Source organism: Rhipicephalus microplus, unplaced genomic scaffold (assembly GCF_043290135.1).
Source record: "Rhipicephalus microplus isolate Deutch F79 unplaced genomic scaffold, USDA_Rmic scaffold_407, whole genome shotgun sequence".
NCBI lineage: Eukaryota > Metazoa > Arthropoda > Arachnida > Ixodida > Ixodidae > Rhipicephalus > Rhipicephalus microplus.
In genome coordinates, this window is record NW_027464971.1 from 63516 (window position 1) to 70000 (window position 6485).

At 59.3% G+C, this 6485-nt stretch overlaps 1 non-coding gene across 1 annotated transcript; it reads left to right on the plus strand.

Annotated features, from left to right (window-relative positions):
- Nucleotides 1-3076: 3076 nt before the first annotated feature.
- On the plus strand, nucleotides 3077-4891 carry LOC142794381 (small subunit ribosomal RNA). The gene has a single exon (XR_012892297.1). It is a non-coding gene; the product is annotated as a small subunit ribosomal RNA (ribosomal RNA).
- Nucleotides 4892-6485: the final 1594 nt, after the last annotated feature.

Consider the following 6485-nt stretch of genomic DNA (forward strand, 5'->3'; position numbering starts at 1 on the left):
GGTTGGCGACGCCGACGCAAAAGTGGGAACCGCCACTAGGATGTTCGCCGTTTTTGGCAGAGTGAGTGCTGGCACACCGGCGACGCGAAAGAGCGCGAAAGCGCCCACGAAAGTGGCGTATTTGGACGTGCTTGACGGCGACCGCTGCAGGAGTACGAAAAACCACGTCAGCCGGGGCGAGCGACCCACGGCGGTCTGGGTGCTTATCGCTGCTATTATAGGGGCACCCCGGCAGACGCAGAAAAAAAAAATTTTTTTTCGACCTTCTTTTTTGCTGGTCGAGCTCGGGTAACCCAGGTCGCAATGGGAGCCGCGCACGAAAGCGGCGTCGCGAGACGCGTTCGCGGTCGCTAGTCACACGAGCTCGGCAACCGCGTCAGCCGGCGCGGAGTTCGGGATGCCGACGGCTAAGTGGGTACCGCTGCTCGGATGTTCGCCGTTTTTGGCCGAGTGAGTGCTGGCACTCCGGCGAAGCGAAACGGGGCCGATTCGGGCACGATATCGGCGTATTTCGACGTGCTCGCCGGCGACCGTCGCACGAGTACGGCAAAGCGCGTCTGCCGGGGCGAGGTTTGCGATGCCGACGAAAAAGTGGGAAGCGCCGCTCGGATCTTCGCCGTTTTTGCAGGAGTGAGTGGCGGCCCTCCTGCGAGACCAAGAAGCATCGACTCGCGCACGATATCGGTGTCTTTCGACGTGCCCGCCGGCCACCGCCGCACGAGTACGGCAAACCGCGTATGCCGGGGCGGGGTTGGCGACGCCGACGCAAAAGTGGGAACCGCCACTAGGATGTTCGCCGTTTTTGGCAGAGTGAGTGCTGGCACTCCGGCGAAGCGAAAGAGCGCGAATGCGCCCACGAAAGTGGCGTGTTTGGACGTGCTTGACGACGACCACCGCAGGAAAACGAAAAACCACGTCAGCCGGGGCGAGCGACCCATGGCGGTCTGGGTGCTTATCGCTGCTATTATAGGGGCACCCCGGCAGACGCAAAAAAAAAAAAATTTTTTTTCGACATTCTTTCTTGCTCGTCGACCTCGGGTGACCCAGGTCGCAGTGGGAGCCGCGCACGAAAGCGGCGTCGCGAGACGGCTTCGCGGTCGCTAGTCGCACGAGCTCGGCAACCGCGTCTGCCGGGGCGGAGTTCGGGACGCCGACGGCTAAGTGGGAACCGCCGCTCGGATGTTCGCCGTTTGTGGCCGAGTGAGTGCTGGCACTCCGGCGAAGCCAAACGGGGCCGATTCCGGCACGATATCGGCGTCTTTCTACGTGCTCGCCGGCGACCGTCGCACGAGTACGGCAAAGTGCGTCTGCCGGGGCGGGGTTTGCGACGCGTACGCAATAGTGAGAACCGTCGCTCGGATGTTCGTCGTCTTTCGCCGAGCCAGTGCTGGCACTCCGGCGAAGCCGAACGGAGCCGATTCGGGCACGATATCGGCGTCTTTCCACGTGCTCGCCGGCGACCGTCGCACGAGTACGGTAAACCGCGTCAGCCGGGGCGGAGTTCGGGACGCCGATGCGAAAGTGGGAAGCGCCGCTCGGATCTTCGCCGTTTTTGGAGGAGTCAGTGGCGGCACTCCGGTGAAGCCAAGGTGCGCCAATTCGCGCACGATATCGGCGTCTTTCGACGTGCCCGCCGGCCACCGTCGCACGAGTACGGCAAACCTCGTCTGCCGGGGCGGGGTTTGCGACGCCGACGCAAAAGTGGGAACCGCCGCTCGGATGTTCGCCGTTTTTGGCAGAGTGAGTGCTGGCACTCCGGCGAAGCGAAAGAGCGTGAATGCGCCCACGAAAGTAGCGTATTTGGACGTGCTTGACGGCGACCGCCGCAGGAGTACGAAAAACCACGTCAGCCGGGGCGAGCGACCCACGGCGGTCTGGGTGCTTATCGCTGCTATTATAGGGGCACCCCGGCAGACGCAGAAAGAAAAAAAAAAAAAAAAATGGGGACATGGCGTGCGTCACCGTGCGGCTTCGCAGCGTTGCCGAAGTCGCCGAGCCCTTCGACTGAGCCGAACGGCGGACAGGGAACGTTGGTCGGCCGTTCTAACCTGTCGGTGCCACGCCGAGACGTCGTTAAGGAAAACCGCGTCGTGGGCCTCTACGACGCCGTCGAGTCGTTGTACGTTTGGTGTCCAGCGTGTCGGCGGCGAGTAGCGGACACGTCGTTCACGACTTCGGTCTTTCGCAGTCGACGCGAACTTGCGGAGAGTCGTGGTGCCTCACGTTTTCGGCAGAAACCGCGGCGGAATTTTCCCGTGCGTGCGCGCACGACCTCGGTGCTGTGCCGTCAGCGTAGTGTTGCACAAACTCGTGGCCTACCCAAGGTGCGGTACGTTTGCGGCCGTATCCTCGGTGGGAATTTCGTGAGTAGGGTCGCAAATTCTACGACCTCGGCGGGTTTGAGAGCGACGTAGACTTGTGGCACGCTCAACGTGCCACACGTTTCGGGGCACACCCGCGGTGAAATTTTCTCGAGTACGCTCGTATTAGTGCCCAAGGAGGTCTGGGTACTTATCGCTGCTATTATGTGGGGGTTCTCGTGAGCGGCGTACGCGAAAGCGACCGGGTGTCTGATATGCGGCGGGCTTCGGCCTCGTCAAGCGTGTCCTCGGGTCTGCTCCAGGGGAATCCACGGCAGTCGTCTGCAGCCTCATCCGCTTGATGCGTTAGGGGCTGGTTGTCGGACGGTGCCGTTTTACCACGATATCGAGGTGTGTTCCGTGTCGTCCTCGGGCGATTCAGATGCGAAAGCGCCGAAGACGCGGGCGTGACCCGTCGTCTGGCGGCTTTGCAGTCTCGGCTCCGTTGCTAGTTCCGGCCGGTCCACCGACAGTGCAGCGGGCTTGGGCAACCCGCACGGCGCGACCGAGTCGATGCAACGAAAAAGAGCGAGCATGAACGTGCTTCTTGCCGCACGGCTCCCACTCGTCTTTCGGGAAGGTTGTGCCGTAGCGAGCTCGAACGCCGTCATCTCGGAGTGCAAAATAAGCGTGTTGGGGCGCCTGAAGGTGGCCTCCGCCGCACACAGACTGCGTCCGGCCCGCCGAAGGCGAGGACGGACGCGCAGTCGAACGATTACCTGGTTGATCCTGCCAGTAATCATATGCTTGTCTCAAAGATTAAGCCATGCATGTCTAAGTACATGCCGAAATAAGGCGAAACCGCGAATGGCTCATTAAATCAGTTATGGTTCCTTAGATCGTTTCTTCCTACTTGGATAACTGTGGCAATTCTAGAGCTAATACATGCAGTGAGCCTGGAGCCCTTTGGGTAACGGGTGCTTTTATTAGACCAAGATCGATCGGGTTTCGGCCCGTATTGTGTGGTGACTCTGGATAACTTTGTGCTGATCGCATGGCCACGAGCCGGCGACGTTTCTTTCAAGTGTCTGCCTTATCAACTTTCGATGGTAGGTTACTTGCTTACCATGGTTGTTACGGGTAACGGAGAATCAGGGTTCGATTCCGGAGAGGGAGCCTGAGAAACGGCTACCACATCCAAGGAAGGCAGCAGGCGCGCAAATTACCCACTCCCGGCACGGGGAGGTAGTGACGAAAAATAACAATACGGGACTCTTTTGAGGCCCCGTAATTGAAATGAGTACACTCTAAATCCTTTAACGAGGATCAATTGGAGGGCAAGTCTGGTGCCAGCAGCCGCGGTAATTCCAGCTCCAATAGCGTATACTAAAGCTGCTGCGGTTAAAAAGCTCGTAGTTGGATCTCAGTTCCAGACGAGTAGTGCATCTACCCGATGCGACGGCTCGGACTGAACATCATGCCGGTTCTTTCTTGGTGCACTTCATTGTGTGCCTCGAGATGGCCGGTGCTTTTACTTTGAAAAAATTAGAGTGCTCAACGCAGGCGAGTCGCCTGAATAAACTTGCATGGAATAATAGAACAAGACCTCGTTTCTGTTCTGTTGGTTTTTGGAATACGAGGTAATGATTAAGAGGGACGGACGGGGGCATTCGTATTGCGGCGCTAGAGGTGAAATTCTTGGACCGTCGCAAGACGAACTACTGCGAAAGCATTTGCCAAGAATGTTTTCATTGATCAAGAACGAAAGTCAGAGGTTCGAAGGCGATCAGATACCGCCCTAGTTCTGACCATAAACGATGCCAACCAGCGATCCGCCTGAGTTACTCAAATGACTCGGCGGGCAGCTTCCGGGAAACCAAAGTATTTGGGTTCCGGGGGAAGTATGGTTGCAAAGCTGAAACTTAAAGGAATTGACGGAAGGGCACCACCAGGAGTGGAGCCTGCGGCTTAATTTGACTCAACACGGGAAAACTTACCCGGCCCGGACACTGGGAGGATTGACAGATTGAGAGCTCTTTCTTGATTCGGTGGATGGTGGTGCATGGCCGTTCTTAGTTGGTGGAGCGATTTGTCTGGTTAATTCCGATAACGAACGAGACTCTAGCCTATTAAATAGGTGCGGGGTTCCCAGCACCTTACAACCTTCTTAGAGGGACAAGCGGCTCCTAGCCGCACGAAACAGAGCAATAACAGGTCTGTGATGCCCTTAGATGTCCGGGGCCGCACGCGCGCTACACTGAAGGAAGCAGCGTGTCTTTATCCCTGTCTGAAAAGACTGGGTAACCCGTGGAACTTCTTTCGTGATTGGGATAGGGGCTTGCAATTGTTCCCCTTGAACGAGGAATTCCCAGTAAGCGCGAGTCATAAGCTCGCGTTGATTACGTCCCTGCCCTTTGTACACACCGCCCGTCGCTACTACCGATTGAATGATTTAGTGAGGTCTTCGGACCGATGTCCGGCGCGGCCTTTCGGTTGCGCCGGTCTGTTGGAAAGATGACCAAACTTGATCATTTAGAGGAAGTAAAAGTCGTAACAAGGTTTCCGTAGGTGAACCTGCGGAAGGATCATTAACGGATTGTGAAGGGTGAGCGCCTCAGCTGCGTCTGCGCCCGACACTTTCTGCCGCTGACCCCGTTTGGACGCGGGGTCGGCTTTTCCCCACGGGGCTGCCTGAATGTGGAGCGGCACCCCGTGACAAATTGTTGCGCCCAGCGGACGCCAACACCGCGACCTTGGACGGTCGGCCAGGTGGCGGACGCGGGTACAAACGGCGCAACGCACTCATAGGTCGGCTTTCGACCCGCCACTGCACCGTGGCTCGAAGCGCTCGAAATGCGCGACCCGACCGCTGCGGGACCGCCTAGTACTGTAAACAGGAGCGGCGGAGCGCGAACGGCGAGTCGTGGTTACGTCGGTAGAAGGCGAGGCTGCGCGTTCCCGAAACGCCAGCCGAGTGCCCTCCCGACCGTTCGAGCGTGCAAGAACGAGACCCGACAATCGCGCGGCGACTGCCAAGTACGAGAGGAACGGCACAAGCGTCGGCGGTCGGTCAAGGAACTGGCGATGTGACGGGTCCGCTGTGCACCAGTGCATACCGTCCCGCCGTCCGCGGCAAGCGCCTCCGCGTCCTCGGGTGACGGAGGCTGCCGGTCGGTTCTTGCAGGCGAGGGATCTCGCTGGCACCGGTTCGCGTTGACGCGCGGCCGGTCATGGCACGGCGATGCGACGGCCGAGGTGCGCAGTACTCGATGGAGGAACCGCACGCTCCGATGACCGTCCCGCCCTCCGCGGCGTATGCGTACCGACCGTAATGGTTGCAGCAGCGCCGGCCGGCTTTTGAATTCGCCACACGAAACACGGTGCGAGATCGCGGTTAGGGGAGCGTCGACGTTGCCAGGCGTTTTGCTTGCTGCCGAGGGAAAGGCGGCACGGCCACGTCGCGCTCGTCGCGATTAGCGGGTCTGCGCGCTTTGGGAAGGTGCCGCAACGACTTGCCGAAAGAGGAAGCACGGAAGAACGAGGGACTTGGACGTCCCGACAATTGAACGCACTTGCGGCCAGGCCCTTGCTGGCTTCGTTCTTCCGCCTCGAGTAGGCTCGTACGCGGCTCCGGCGCCGAAAGTGGTCCTTGGCACCGACTTCGGTGGACGTGGGAAGTGCCGCGCAAGTACGGCGCGCCTGGCTCCACCTGTTGGCTAAAGTAGGCAGCCGGATCGGCATTTTGGTGTGCGGTGGCAAACCGTGGATGCGAAAAAAGCTTGTGCGATTTCGTGGAACAAAAAGCGGGGGTCCCCCTTTTTATGCGGAGGAGACCGACCCGCCTGCCGTGGTGAACCGCGACGCCACGGTAAAAACGGGAGAGGCTTGTCGATGGGACCGTGCATCCCGCGCTCCACGGAGGCCGGGAGGCGGCCGCCCGAGGAAATGTGTAGCCGTCGAGGCCCGCATCTGCGTGCACTCTTATCCAAATGGGTGTACCGCAGGCATTTTCTGGTTAGGCGGGCCAATGAGAGCGAGCACACAACGATACCTACGGGTCCGGCTTGGAGAACCGGCTTCGACGCCTCCCGAGTATTTATAGAGGGGTGGACCACGAAAGCACTCGCAAGTAGCGAAAGCGAAACGCCGTCCGAAACACACCGTTTGCTCGATTTGCGGCAGCCG